The sequence below is a fragment of the Camellia sinensis genome, chromosome 13 (assembly GCF_055761805.1).
Source record: "Camellia sinensis isolate YWXY chromosome 13, ASM5576180v1, whole genome shotgun sequence".
In the NCBI taxonomy this organism is placed as follows: domain Eukaryota; kingdom Viridiplantae; phylum Streptophyta; class Magnoliopsida; order Ericales; family Theaceae; genus Camellia; species Camellia sinensis.
In genome coordinates, this window is record NC_138973.1 from 116,033,444 (window position 1) to 116,048,735 (window position 15,292).

At 41.5% G+C, this 15,292-nt stretch overlaps 1 protein-coding gene across 3 annotated transcripts in view; it reads left to right on the forward strand.

Moving 5' to 3' along the window:
• The window catches only part of LOC114313043 (receptor-like protein 6), a 253,586-nt gene that overhangs the window by 5,670 nt on the left and 232,624 nt on the right, over positions 1–15,292 (forward strand). Inside the window, exon 2 of one of the 3 annotated variants that reach the window (XM_082903227.1) lies at positions 5,195–5,354. The exons of the other annotated variants lie outside the window; for them this stretch is intronic. The gene's annotated coding sequence lies outside the window, so the exon portion shown is untranslated. Of the gene's footprint in view, positions 1–5,194; positions 5,355–15,292 lie in introns of those variants that run through there. 3 annotated transcript variants of the gene reach the window in all.

The following is a 15,292-nucleotide window of genomic DNA, read 5'->3' on the forward strand; positions in this document are numbered from 1 at the left end:
AATTGTTAATCTGTTTGGTGTAGCTGTTAGATTATAGATTTAAGTTGCTGAGTAGTGTTTTTAAATAAGTTGTGAAATAGCATTTTCAATTAATTTTTATTTTTTGTTTGTCTACATTTTTCATAAAAAATAATAATAATAATCTATAGTCCATTTGGGCCTTTTTCTATTTTTTAAAAAATAAAAAATAAAAAAATCTAAGAGTATAACCATAAATTAATATGTCTACATTAGAAGCTGATAATCAGAAGTAAGGGGTGAGCAGTTTCTCAGAATCAACTTTTTTGAGTTAAAATAAGCTGTTAAAATCAGAAGCTATTTGAAATAAGTTTTAACCAAACAGTCCAAAATAATTTTTTCAAAACTAAAAGTCATAAGTTAGTTTTGAAAAACTGAAACAAACACCCAGTTGGTAAAGTTACCTTAATTGTGATGTTGGGTCTTGGTGGCTTCACCACGAGACCTATCTGGTTGATTTAAATTATTTATCTTGTAGTGCCTTTTGAATATATTATGTATGCAAAAAATTTATATTAATTAGATAATCATAAACACATGATCAAATTATATTTGTTTTTAAAATAATAATGGTCTATTCTTAAACTTGTATTTTTCATCAATCATTTTGATAAATAAAAAATAAAAAATATGATCTGATCATGTATTATAATTATTCGATCAATTTAGTTCTTTTGAATAAATAATATTTTTTTGAGAGATCTATAAAATGAATTATTTGAATTATTGAGATGAGAATTATGACAAGCTTAATGAGATCTAACAACACACAGAACAGTTGGTTTGCCAACAGGAGAGAAGCACTTCCATTCTAAAAGAGACTAAAATACATTTTTGTTAGTGATTTATTACTACTGTACATTCAAGAAATTTTTCTCAAAATAACTCATTTTTTAAGAAACATAAAAAAGTTATTTTTGTTATAAAAATAAAATATATATATATATATATAAGGCAAATAAAGTAATAATTTAGAAGGGCTATTTTAGTCAATTTTAGGCTAAAATTTACAAAAAGACAAAATAAGCTAAAATAGTTAAGACAAAATGTCACATCAAACCCATAATCACTTCAGTTTTTCTCTCACAAACATTACATTCAACTAAAAAAATCCAACAATCTTCCCATACACAAAAATGTTAGCCTACTAAAATAGCCGAAAACTAAAATAGCTTACTAAAATAGCCAACTTCCCAAACAAGGCCATAGAGGACTACATTTTTTCAAGAACTTTTAGGTATAGATTTTCAGTATGTTAGTTCTGTTATTTATTTAATAATTTAACTATATATTTTGGTATAGTGTTGACCATTTTCTCTCCTCATCTCTACTCTTTCTTTTCTTTTTGCTTCACACCTCACTCCCTTCTAATCTTGATCTTTTACACGTACATATTTATAGCAAAAACATGAATAGTAAGTTGGTTTGGGATGTAGGTTGACTTTTTGACTGGGCTAAAAAATCTTGTTTGTAAAGTCTTTTTGACTTTTCTAACTTTTGAAGAGAAAAAATAAAATGATTATGATTTGAATGCGACATTTTTTAATCTGAGACTAAAAAGCATATTTTGTCTTTTTATGGTTATTTTAGCCTCAACTCACCCCCAACCCATCATGCCAAACCAGTGCTTATTATAGTCAGTCACATATTTCATAATAGTTTTTAAATTTTCAAAAATTGTTTTCACAAAATGAGAACCATATGACATTTTTTTGATTAAAGGGAAATATGCTAACAAGTGACTTTATGCTATGTTTAGTATCGGGATTAGGGTGAAAAATGTCTTCAAATTAAGTAAAAAATGTTTAGAGCAATATATATATATATATTTTTTTATTAATGATAAGTATATTAAATTTAAGGATTATTTACATGGAGACTCTTAAACTATTAAAAAGTATCACTTTAACCTCCTAAAATATTAGCGTTTTCGCTTTAACGCTTTTTGTTATTACATCGTGACTTAAACCAAAATTTTGACATTTTTTAGATAAAAATATCCTTCAACATTTTATATAACACACCCAGGACAACTTTCTCTCAATTTTCCACCTGTCCATCTCCCTAAACCTCTTCCACACCATAAGTCACCAACTCTAAAAAAAAAAATGGCATACAGTAGCAACACAGGCTCAAACAAAAATGAAATCACATCCAGTAGTCAACAACCACAAAACTTGGGTGATGTCTACTGCTACTGTGGCATGAGAGCTCCTTTGAGAACTTTATTCACATAGAATAATATTGGAAGGAAAGTTTTGAGATGCATGAACTTCAAGTAAACATTCATCAAACTAACTAATTTATATATATATATATATATATTATGAGTTGTTTCGTTTTATTATTTTTTTTAAATATTCTTTCTTCAAAAATATATTTAGAAAAAAAATATTTATAAAACAATAATAATGGATGAATGCTTATATTTAGAAAAATTAAAAACAATAATAATGGAATGATAAATATATATAGTGTTGTAGGGTATTTTCATCTAAAAAATATCGAAAGTTTGATTTAACTCATAATGCAGTAACAAAAGGGGTCAAAATGAAATGTGCTAATAGTTTAGGAAGTCAATTTGTATGCTTTTATAGTTTAGCGGGTTCATTTGTATGTTTTTATAGGTGATTAAAATGATACTCTTCAATAGTTAAGAGGTCTCCGTATAAATAACCTCAAATTAAATGATAAATATGTTTTGAATTCAATAAAAAATGCCTATTTCATTTTGTCTTTTTCTTTTGCATTAAGTCACTGTTAAAAAATACCATATCAAGGGGGTGGATTATTCAATCAATGATTTGCTTTTATAATCTGAAGTCCATCAGGGGTCTATGAAGAGTGTTTGTTCTGCTCTGTTTTGCTTTCCTTTGCTTTGTCCCATTTATTAGTGACTGTTGTATCTTTTTGGGTGTTTGCTGGTTGTTCAATCTTCAACTAGTATTAGGTGGGTGCTGCAAATGATTGGATGATTCTTTTTTGTGTCAACCTAGTTGGTATGAGTAGGTTTCATTTTGATGTTTATAACACTTTCTTCTTTTATCTTTATTGATGGTTCTTGTAAAATAAATTGATGTATATTATTGATTGATTTGTGTATTATGTATATTACAAGGATTCCTGTTATATAGGAGAGGATTTGGAAGTAGGTGAGGAGTAGGTGTAGGTGGTAGTGGAGGTGGTAGGTGGAGTGGGTGGTAGTGGAGGTGGTAGGTGGAGTGAGTGGTAGTGGTAATTTACATTTACACAATTTACATTAACAGGCCCCCTCAAACTCAAGGAGGATAGGCACTAGCCAACTTGAGTTTGGAGAGAGTCACAAAACAGAAAAATAAACTGATAAATAAAACAGGATAGGAGACACGGTATGGTCGTGTCAGACTATAGCGATCCCGGGTTTACCCTTGTTATACCGTGATCCGGACATGTGTCCGTGGATGTTGGTAGTTGTTTATTATTTTGTTTACATCCTTTTGCTTTGTATTTGAGTTATAGGATGTGTTGAGCGGGTTTGTTACAGGTTGGTTGAGTTTAGAAACCAAAACTAGTTGCCCAGATTTTTGGCCTGTACGCTCGAGCGGAGGTGTTGGCGCTCGAGCGTAGATTACACCCATTCAGTATTTTCCTGTGCAGCGTTGTACGCTCGAGCGTGGTATTGGCCGCTCGAGCGGGGTTGTCTGAGTGCCGCTCGAGCGTAGGGTTGGGAGCTCGAGCGGAGGCCTGGTTCTGCAAAAGTGCTGGGCGAGTGCATTCTGCGCTCGAGCGGGAGGTTGGCCGCTCGAGCGGAAGTCTGTGAGTGGCCGCTCGAGCGGGGTGTTTTACGCTCGAGCGGAGACCTGGGTTAAAGTCCCGAATTTGTGACTCTTTAAATCATTTTTTTCACTTTCTCTTCTCTCTCTTACTTTTCCAAAATCACCATTGTTGAGCCTCTCACTCTAGACTCTACCTTCTCTCTAGGTTTTGATCTAGTAGGAGTGATTTACTCACCTTTGGCCTTTACAAAAAAGTTGTTGATCGTCGAGGGCTTCATTTTAATCTGAAAATCTCGGGTTTTGGAGCACGTTGGGTTTTGTCGTCTTCTCCTTTGGGACTCCGAATTTGAGGTAGGGATAACCTACTCCTCTCTATGGGTTTTGTCTTTAAATTTTGGTATTTTGAGATGTTGGGCTTGGTTTGGTAATTTTGTGAAAGTTTGGGGCTTTTGTGTAATTTTACAAAAGTTGGGGTTTTATTCATAATAAACCTAGATGCATGTTTGACATGAAAAGAATGGAATGATTGTTGAATCATTGATGAAAATGGGACCTAAGGGTTGAAATGTTAATTATGGGAATTGCCCTAACTACATTGTTTAATTAATTGGGATAATTAATTGAGAAGAATGAAGAAATGAAATGTTGATTGAATATCCATTTGTGCATTTATTTTCTGTTTTAGAAATAACTGCTTTGGGCTATCGGTGGAGGATAGTCGTGATTGTTGTAGACAATGCATGATGATTAGGTAAACTGAAACTAATCAATGAAATGTGTCATGGAACTTGACGGTTGATAGAATACATTATTTGTATGTATTGGGTGATTGTATATAGAACCATTGTGTTTGTATACGTTATGTGTAGAGGAGGAGATAGGGGATGTACTCCGCGGTTTAGGGGAAGATAGGGGATGTACCTCTAAACCGGATAGGTATTGGGAGGAGATAGGGGATGAACTCCGTAGACACAGCTCATATGCTTGTCTAGAGAAGTGAAGATAGAGCTCATATGCTTATCTTTGTGAAGTGTGGATACAGCTTGTATGCTTATCTGTGGATATTGTTGATATACATATCTGTTGTAGAATGTGGATACAGCTTGTATGCTTACCTGTGGATATTGTTGATATACATATCTGTTGAGAATGTGGATATAGCTTTTATGCTTATCTGAATGTGAGATATAGTTTTTATACATATCTGTGGAAATGATGATAGAGCTAGCATGCTTATCTGTTGAAAAAGGGAAAATGAAAAGTAATTGGGACTTGTAAGTCGTTGACATAAATATGTAATTTATGTGATTGTATCAGTGGTGACCAACTATCAATTGCTAATGTTTTAGTCATTGTCCATGGTTGGTTTAGTGTATTTCTACTGGGCTGTGGCTCACCCTTTATGGGAATATCATTTTCAGGTGCAGGAAGCATGCCACCTCCAAGGACATAGCTTGGGAGGCTAGAGGCGGACATAGTGTAGTTGTTTTACTTTTGATGTATTACATGTAACTTCAAGCCAAGGGCTTAATGTGTAAACGAGTTAGTACTCTTTTGTTGAAACCAAGTGTTAACTTGGAAAGCTGTAAGCCCGTAGGGCATTTTGTTTTGATGTTAACATGTAATACTTTTGTAATGAAACTCAATGAAATAAAGGAGTGTGGTCAGTTTATAAGTAAATGCTTGTCTTATCTGATGGGTTTAATGTTATTATTTTGAGGGCGTTACAACTTGGTATCAGAGCGTACCGGGTTCGAATACTTTGGGTACGTGGGAAGTGATTAGGATCACAATGGGTTTGTCTCGCTTGATAGAGACTTAGATGTAGTACCATATGCTATGTGTTTATTTGATAACATGCTTATGTGACTATGTGGATATGGGATTTAATTTCTAGGATGTTGATTGGATCCTTGAGTTTCTGGGAGTCTTGTTGGAAAAGCACTTGATCAACGCTGTTTCTAACCGGAACTCTAGTAACGCCTCGGGACTATCATTATCCGGAAATGAAGTTCGTAAGTGCTTATGTGTTTATGTGCTTATGTGGAGTGAATTACAGTTGTCCATGCATTAGGACGTGAGTGTTTAGTTTCGGCACATTTATGAATGTGCTAATGTTCTGTGTTGCCTTTATTAGGATGTCAGGACGAGGAAGAGGTGCTAGGCGTGGTAGACCTGCGAGGCAGGAAGTACCGTTACCTGGTGAGATTCCGGCAGTACAGGAGGGGGTTGGGCAGGCCACTGTGGCCGAGCCAGTAGGTCAGCAGGCTATGGGTGCCTTGGCCAGAGAGATAGCGGGAGCTTTGGGTATTCTTAGAGCTGGGAATCAGGCAGCTGAGACAGGGCCTTCCTTCTTGAAGAGGGAGTTCTTTCGGTGTAATCCGGACGAGTTTATCGGGGATCCTAAAGAGCCGCTTAAGGCAGATGAATGGCTCGAACAGACAACGAAGACGTTTGAGATGCTTGGCATCGAGGACGGAGCACTGAAAGTGACCTTGGCATCCTTCCAACTAAAGGGAGATGCAGGTCAATGGTGGAAGTACGAGAAAGCTCGTGTTGGTGGTACTTGGGAGGCGTTTGTGAATGCTTTTCAGGAGAGGTTTTTATCAGCAGCAGCTAGGGAGAAGCTGAGGGATCAGTTTAGCCGGCTTAATCAGCAAGGCTTGTCAGTGGCCGAGTTTGAGGCTACTTTTACCAGTCTGTCTAGGTTTGCACCTGAACTGGTGGCGTCTGAGGAACGCCGTTGCTATGAGTTTGAGCGGAAGTTGAGGCGGGGCCTCAAGTTGAGAATTGGTGGGTCTTATATTCGAGAGTATAGACACCTAGTGGACGCTGCAGCTCATATGGAGCTTATGATGCAGGAGGAGGATGAGGGTCAGAGAGGCTCCAAGAGGAGCCAGGATAGTCAGGGTGATGGCAGGAGACAGAGGGGTTCTAACCCTCAGCAGTCGCAGGGTGGTGTTGCTAGATCGACCTTCCCAGTGCCGAGTGCAGGCTCCGGGAGAGGTGGTCAGGGGGATTTCACCTGTTACAAGTGTGGCCAGCTGGGTCACAAGGTATCTGTTTGCCCGCAGAAGGGTGGGGGTCAGAAAGCTGCTTCTTCTTCAGCTAGACCGTAGAGTCAGAGTTTGGGCAGGGGGGCAGCTCTTGACTTGTTATCAGTGTGGACAACCTGGGCACATGAAGAGGTTTTGCCCACAGTTGAGTGCCACTTCGGGAGCGTCTGGTTCTAGGCAGACGCAGGGTTTTCAGCCAGCTCAGTCTGTGCAGGCCTCGAGGGCCAATCCGGGAGCTTCGTCATCCCAGTCTGTGCAGCAGTCTTTTGCTCCGAGAGGTGAGCAGGTAGACCAGGGGCCTACGGGGCGCGTGTATGCTGTTACCGCGCAGGATTTAGTACCGGCTCCATCAGTAGTGAGAGGTACTTTTCTGTTTTACAACTCAGTTGCTAATGTGTTGATAGACACGGGTGCATCTCATTCTTTTGTATCTGCTGCATTTGCATCTGTTTTGGAATTGGAGTTAGCACAGTTAGCATCTCCTATTTGTGTGGTATCGCCTTTGGGTGGTGAGTTGATCCTGAAACAGGGTGTTAGAGGATGTGATATAGAGGTCGCCGACTATAGGCTTCCTTTTCCGTTTGTTGTCATGCCCATGAAGGGTTTTGATGTTATTTTGGGTATGGACTGGTTATCGTCATACCGGGCTGTTATTGATTGCTACCGCCAGAGGGTTACATTATGTACCTTGAGCGGGGAGTGGTTCCATTTCTTGGGAGACCGGGTTGGTAGTGTTTTGCCACCGGGGTATGATTCGCGAGGGCGAAGTGAGCTTAGTAGTCTACTTGCCAGCTTTGAGAGTGGTGAGAGTAGTGAGACCCAGCATGTATTGCCGAGGGTGGTTTGTGAGTATTCGGATGTCTTTCCCGAAGATCTTGTTAGTTTGCCACCTCACCGAGAGATAGAGTTCTCTATTGATTTAGTGCCTGGTACGGCGCCGATTTCTATGGCACCTTACCGTTTTGCTCCAGCAGAGTTGGTTGAGTTGAAAGTTCAGCTCCAGGAATTGCTCGATAAGGGTTTTGTTCGCCCTAGTGTTTCACCGTGGGGAGCACCGGCACTCTTTGTTAAAAAGAAAGATGGTGCCTTGAGATTGTGTATAGACTACCGGAAGTTGAATCGGGCTACGGTTAAGAATAAGTATCCTATGCCCCGTATAGATGATTTGTTTGACCAGTTGAAGGGTTCCCGTTGTTTCTCTAAGATAGACTTGAGATCGGGTTACCATCAGTTGAGGGTCAGGGAGGAAGATATTCCTAAGACGGCATTCCGTACGCGGTATGGCCATTATGAGTTTCTGGTGATGCCATTCGGACTTACCAATGCACCGGCAGTCTTTATGGACTTGATGAACCGGATTTTCCGGGAGTTCTTAGACCGATTTGTGGTTGTTTTCGTGGACGACATCCTTATCTATTCGTCTTCTGAGGAGGAGCACGAGGCACACTTGAGAGTGGTGCTTGAGTTACTTAGAGCCCATAGGCTGTATGCCAAGTTTGGGAAGTGTGAGTTCTGGCTGGGGGAAGTCAAATTCTTAGGCCACGTGGTATCCGGGGAAGGGGTGTCTGTTGATACATCCAAGGTTGAGGCAGTGCAAGATTGGGCACAGCCTAAGAGTGTGTTTGAGATCCGCTGTTTTCTGGGATTGGCTGGGTATTACCGTCGGTTTGTGAAAGATTTCTCCAGGTTAGCGTCACCGTTGACTAGGCTGACTCAGAAGGGAGTCAAGTTTGTGTGGAGTGAGACTTGTGAAAAGTCGTTCCAAGAGTTGAAAGTTAGACTGACCACCGCTCCGGTGTTGATTATTCCGGAGAGAGGGTTGGGTTATGCGGTTTATTGTGATGCCTCACGAGAGGGTTTGGGTTGTGTGTTGATGCAAGAAGGGAAAGTGGTAGCTTATGGCTCACGTCAGTTGAAAATACACGAGAAGAATTACCCCACACACGACCTAGAATTAGCAGCTGTGATCTTTGCCTTGAAAGTCTGGAGGCACTACCTTTATGGTGAGAAGTTCGAGGTATTCTCGGATCATAAGAGTTTGAAGTATCTGTTTACACAGAGAGACTTGAATTTGAGGCAGAGGAGATGGATGGAATTCATCGAGGATTATGATTTTGAGTTGCATTATCATCCGGGAAAGGCCAATGTTGTGGCCGATGCCCTTAGTAGGAAAACCATTAGTGATGTAGCTTGTATAGCCATCCGGGAATGGGTGATGTTGGGAGCACTTGGCGAGTTTGATTTGCTACTGGGTGAATCTGTCGAGGCTGCGGCCTTGTTTTCTGTTGTTGCGCAGCCTACACTTGTGATTAGAGTGTTAGAGGCACAGAGAGGTGACCTTGAGGTAGAATCCCTCCGAGAGAAGATCTCCAGTGGGAAAGTTGAGAAGGGTTTGACGGTGTATCCCGACCTGAGTGTGAGATACCGAAACCGTTTGTTTGTACCGGAGTCTTGCAGAGAGGAAGTACTCCGAGAGTTTCACCATTCGCGCCTTGCGGTGCATCCGGGAGGTACTAAGATGTATCAGGATTTGGGTCGCCAGTTTTGGTGGCGGGGTATGAAGAGAGATGTGGCTGTTTTCGTATCGAAATGCCTTACTTGCCAGCAGGTGAAGGCCGAGCATCAGAGGCCAGCGGGTTTGTTGCAACCCTTGCCTATTGCCGAGTGGAAGTGGGAGCATGTCACTATGGACTTCGTTGTAGGTCTTCCGAGGACTCAGCGGGGTAGTGATGCTATTTGGGTGGTTGTAGACCGGTTGACTAAGTCGGCGCACTTTATTCCTATGCGCGTGAGAGATTCGGTAGATCATCTTGCCGACCTGTATATCCGGGACGTAGTGAGATTGCACGGGGTCCCAGTGACGATCGTCTCAGATAGAGATCCTCGTTTTACTGCTAGGTTGTGGCAGAGTTTGCAGAGTGCACTGGGCACTAAGTTGACCTTTAGTACGGCTTATCATCCTCAGACTGACGGGCAGTCTGAGCGTACTATTCAGATCCTCGAGGATATGCTTCGGGGTTGTGTCCTGGATTTCAGTGGGACGTGGGAGAGGCACTTGCCATTGGTAGAGTTTGCCTACAACAATAGTTTTCAGTCTAGCATCGGTATGGCACCGTTTGAGGCCTTGTATGGCCGACCGTGTAGGTCTCCAGTTTGTTGGGCCGAGGTGGGTGATGCACCTTTGTTGGGTCCGGAGTTGGTTAGGGAGACGACGGAGAAAGTTGAGCTTATCCGTAAGAGGCTTGTTACAGCCCAGAGTCGACAAAAGAGTTATGCCGACCGTAGGAGGAGGCCTTTGGCGTTTGAGGTAGGTGATCATGTCTTTCTGAAGATATCACCTAGACGAGGCCTGATGAGGTTTGGGAAGAGTGGGAAGTTATCCCCTCGGTTTATTGGTCCTTTTGAGATCCTTGAGAGGATTGGTGAGGTTGCTTATCGATTAGCCTTACCACCGCAGTTGTCCGGAGTGCATGATGTGTTTCATGTGAGTATGCTTCGGAAGTATGAGCCAGATCCATCACATGTGTTGGATTGGACTGATTTAGAGGTCGATGAGGATGCCTCGTATGAGGAGAGACCGGTACGGGTCTTGGATAGGCGGGATCAGGTCCTGCGTGGCAAGACCATCCCTTTGGTAAAAGTCTTGTGGAAACATCACGGAGTGGAGGAAGCCACTTGGGAACGTGAGTCGGGAGTCCGTGAGAAATATCCGGACTTGTTTGTTGATATGTAATCTTGTATTTAAATTTTACTTTTTGTTGAACTTACGAGCTTTTATATATGTCTTAAGTTGTGAAACATTGAAAATGTTTTGATTATTGGAAGTATGTTTGGAACTTGCCTCATATGGAAGTTGAATGTGACACTATATGTGTTGAATATATTGTTGAAATTGGAAAGATAGTGCATAATGTTAATGCATGTTGAAAATACATATGTTGTTTACATATTGTGATATGTCTCTTGTTAAAGGGATGGGATGACCGGTAATGGGTCGAATTGTTGAATGTTAAATTGTAACATTGTTTAAAATGGAGGAAAACTTGTTTTTGAAAACTTGTGCTTAATTTCGGGGGCGAAATTCTTTAAGGGGGGGAGGTTATAGCGATCCCGGGTTTACCCTTGTTATACCGTGATCCGGACATGTGTCCGTGGATGTTGGTAGTTGTTTATTATTTTGTTTACATCCTTTTGCTTTGTATTTGAGTTATAGGATGTGTTGAGCGGGTTTGTTACAGGTTGGTTGAGTTTAGAAACCAAAACTAGTTGCCCAGATTTTTGGCCTGTACGCTCGAGCGGAGGTGTTGGCGCTCGAGCGTAGATTACACCCATTCAGTATTTTCCTGTGCAGCGTTGTACGCTCGAGCGTGGTATTGGCCGCTCGAGCGGGGTTGTCTGAGTGCCGCTCGAGCGTAGGGTTGGGAGCTCGAGCGGAGGCCTGGTTCTGCAAAAGTGCTGGGCGAGTGCATTCTGCGCTCGAGCGGGAGGTTGGCCGCTCGAGCGGAAGTCTGTGAGTGGCCGCTCGAGCGGGGTGTTTTACGCTCGAGCGGAGACCTGGGTTAAAGTCCCGAATTTGTGACTCTTTAAATCATTTTTTTCACTTTCTCTTCTCTCTCTTACTTTTCCAAAATCACCATTGTTGAGCCTCTCACTCTAGACTCTACCTTCTCTCTAGGTTTTGATCTAGTAGGAGTGATTTACTCACCTTTGGCCTTTACAAAAAAGTTGTTGATCGTCGAGGGCTTCATTTTAATCTGAAAATCTCGGGTTTTGGAGCACGTTGGGTTTTGTCGTCTTCTCCTTTGGGACTCCGAATTTGAGGTAGGGATAACCTACTCCTCTCTATGGGTTTTGTCTTTAAATTTTGGTATTTTGAGATGTTGGGCTTGGTTTGGTAATTTTGTGAAAGTTTGGGGCTTTTGTGTAATTTTACAAAAGTTGGGGTTTTATTCATAATAAACCTAGATGCATGTTTGACATGAAAAGAATGGAATGATTGTTGAATCATTGATGAAAATGGGACCTAAGGGTTGAAATGTTAATTATGGGAATTGCCCTAACTACATTGTTTAATTAATTGGGATAATTAATTGAGAAGAATGAAGAAATGAAATGTTGATTGAATATCCATTTGTGCATTTATTTTCTGTTTTAGAAATAACTGCTTTGGGCTATCGGTGGAGGATAGTCGTGATTGTTGTAGACAATGCATGATGATTAGGTAAACTGAAACTAATCAATGAAATGTGTCATGGAACTTGACGGTTGATAGAATACATTATTTGTATGTATTGGGTGATTGTATATAGAACCATTGTGTTTGTATACGTTATGTGTAGAGGAGGAGATAGGGGATGTACTCCGCGGTTTAGGGGAAGATAGGGGATGTACCTCTAAACCGGATAGGTATTGGGAGGAGATAGGGGATGAACTCCGTAGACACAGCTCATATGCTTGTCTAGAGAAGTGAAGATAGAGCTCATATGCTTATCTTTGTGAAGTGTGGATACAGCTTGTATGCTTATCTGTGGATATTGTTGATATACATATCTGTTGTAGAATGTGGATACAGCTTGTATGCTTACCTGTGGATATTGTTGATATACATATCTGTTGAGAATGTGGATATAGCTTTTATGCTTATCTGAATGTGAGATATAGTTTTTATACATATCTGTGGAAATGATGATAGAGCTAGCATGCTTATCTGTTGAAAAAGGGAAAATGAAAAGTAATTGGGACTTGTAAGTCGTTGACATAAATATGTAATTTATGTGATTGTATCAGTGGTGACCAACTATCAATTGCTAATGTTTTAGTCATTGTCCATGGTTGGTTTAGTGTATTTCTACTGGGCTGTGGCTCACCCTTTATGGGAATATCATTTTCAGGTGCAGGAAGCATGCCACCTCCAAGGACATAGCTTGGGAGGCTAGAGGCGGACATAGTGTAGTTGTTTTACTTTTGATGTATTACATGTAACTTCAAGCCAAGGGCTTAATGTGTAAACGAGTTAGTACTCTTTTGTTGAAACCAAGTGTTAACTTGGAAAGCTGTAAGCCCGTAGGGCATTTTGTTTTGATGTTAACATGTAATACTTTTGTAATGAAACTCAATGAAATAAAGGAGTGTGGTCAGTTTATAAGTAAATGCTTGTCTTATCTGATGGGTTTAATGTTATTATTTTGAGGGCGTTACACAGACCGTTGTAGGAGACAGAGTGTGGTCGTGTCAGACCGGTGTAGAAGACAGTTTACGGGGTCATGTCGGACCGTTGTAGCTGGACAGTTTACGAGGTCATGTCGGACCGATGTAGCAGGACAGTTTACGAGGTCATGTCGGACCGATGTAGCAGGACACTGCGTGGTCGTGTCAGACCGATGTAGAAGACAGTTTATGGGGTCATGTCGGACCGTTGTAGCAGACAGTTTACGGGGTCATGTCGGACCGTTGTAGCAGACACTGTGTGGTCGTGTCAGATCGTTGTAGAAGACAGTTTATGGGGTCATGTTGGACTGTTGTAGCAGACAGTTTACGGGGTCATGTCGGACCGTTGTAGCAGACACTGTGTGGTCGTGTCAGACCGTTGTAGAAGACAGTTTATGGGGTCATGTTGGACCGTTGTAGCAGACAGTTTACGGGGTCATGTCGGACCGTTGTAGCAGACACTGTGTGGTCGTGTCAGACCGTTGTAGAAGACAGTTTATGGGGTCATGTTGGACCGATGTAGCAGCTGATCGGAATCAATGTCGGGACAGTTTATGGGGTCATGTCGGACCGTTGTGGTGGTGCACCAAGGGGGCGACTTAGGGAGTGCGCCATGAGCGACTTAGGTGTGAAGATAGAAACCTATTTGAGGTTGAAACAAAGGGATTGATAAAGCTGACCGGTGTAGAAGCCACTGTATGAGTGGGTATATAGGCTGCCCAAAAGATATACATGGATATAGATATCGAGCCCTCAAAAGTCGTGCCCTGAAAAGGTGTGCCCAATCTTTCAAAAGGCGTGCCATCAAAAAGCGTGCCATCAAAAGGCGTGCCCAATCCATAAAAAGGTGTGCCGGACATGATGGCGAGGCACGTGAGCGCCTTGGCTGGCGCGCCCGTTTTGTCGTCTAGCGTCAGGAGGCGCGCGATGCGCGTGTCTGCCTCGGCTATTTAACCAAGACGGAGGCTGTGCTTGGAAGCATAACAAACTAGTTGAAACCTCGTCGTTCTCTGAGAGAGAAACTCTGTAATACTCTGTAACCAACCCGTCTCTGAAACACTCAGCAACATGGCCTCGTCTTCCCGTGGTCTGCTCACGCTCTTCCCAGAACTGAACGAGTCCACAAGAGAAATAACTGGTGCGGTGGCCAGTGAACCTCAACCAAACACCTCTGGTTTTGCTCCGTTGAACTTTCCGATGCGGTCGGTGGAGCAAAAAATGGCGGTGCAAACTGATATTGAGGCCAATCAGTATACTCTGAAGTCATGTGTGGAAACCATGACGGCGGTCACAAACTTGTCGCACCGGCTGCAGAGCAGGACAAATGAGGTGCAACAGTTAAACTCCCAGCTGGCTCTGCTCCAACGCATGTATAAGGATGCGCGAGCAGAGATAAGTGTGCTAAAGGCAGAAAACAAGGAGCTGAAGCGGAAGGCCACCGTGATGTTCCGATTTGGAGGTCCGCCATATGCTGCAGTGGAGGAGCAGGGGGAAGTAAATGTGCTTGGTGGATTAGGAAGCACAGAGGCAGCACCGTCAAGGACCGCCCATGATGGAGGCAAAAAGAAGAGACCGGCGGCAGAGTAGGTCGGTGGGTGGCCGTCTGCAGAAAAGAAAACAAAGCTGTTGTTGTTGTGATTTTTTTTTTTTTTTTTGTGTATTTTTGTTGTTGGTGTTGTTTTTTTTTTTTTTTTTTTTTTTTGGTGTAAAATGTGGATCGGGGTTGATCCCGATATGAATAAAATGAGTGTATTGTGCAAATCCGAATGGCGTGAAGGGACAAGACGGAGCAGAAAAATTAAACTGGAATGAATGTTGTTGTTTTTTTTTTTTTTTTTTTTGTTTTTTTTTAAAATAAAAATGTAATGGAAAATTATTTGAAAAGGGCTTGCGCACTATCCGAGAAAAAGGGCTTAAAATAAATAAATAAAAGAGAGAAGTGAGTGCTGGTGTGGGGTGGTGGGAAAGGTTTATTTTTAAATAAAATATATTTCCCTCATTGGGTGGCCAATGCGGTGGAGAATTATTATGTTAGAGAGAGAGTGAGTTGGTGGACTAAGCACTGAGAGAAAAAAAAGGAATAAAAAAAAAATTAGAACAACGCTGGTGGAGAAAATCTGTTTGTTGGATGGAAAGAGTGGGTGTAAAGTGAGAGAGAGAGTGGATGGTGAGGCCCGTTGCTGAAACTTGAAGCTGTCCGTTCACATAAGGCCGTGGATACGATTCCCGTAGCGAATCAAAGTGGCTGCCTACATA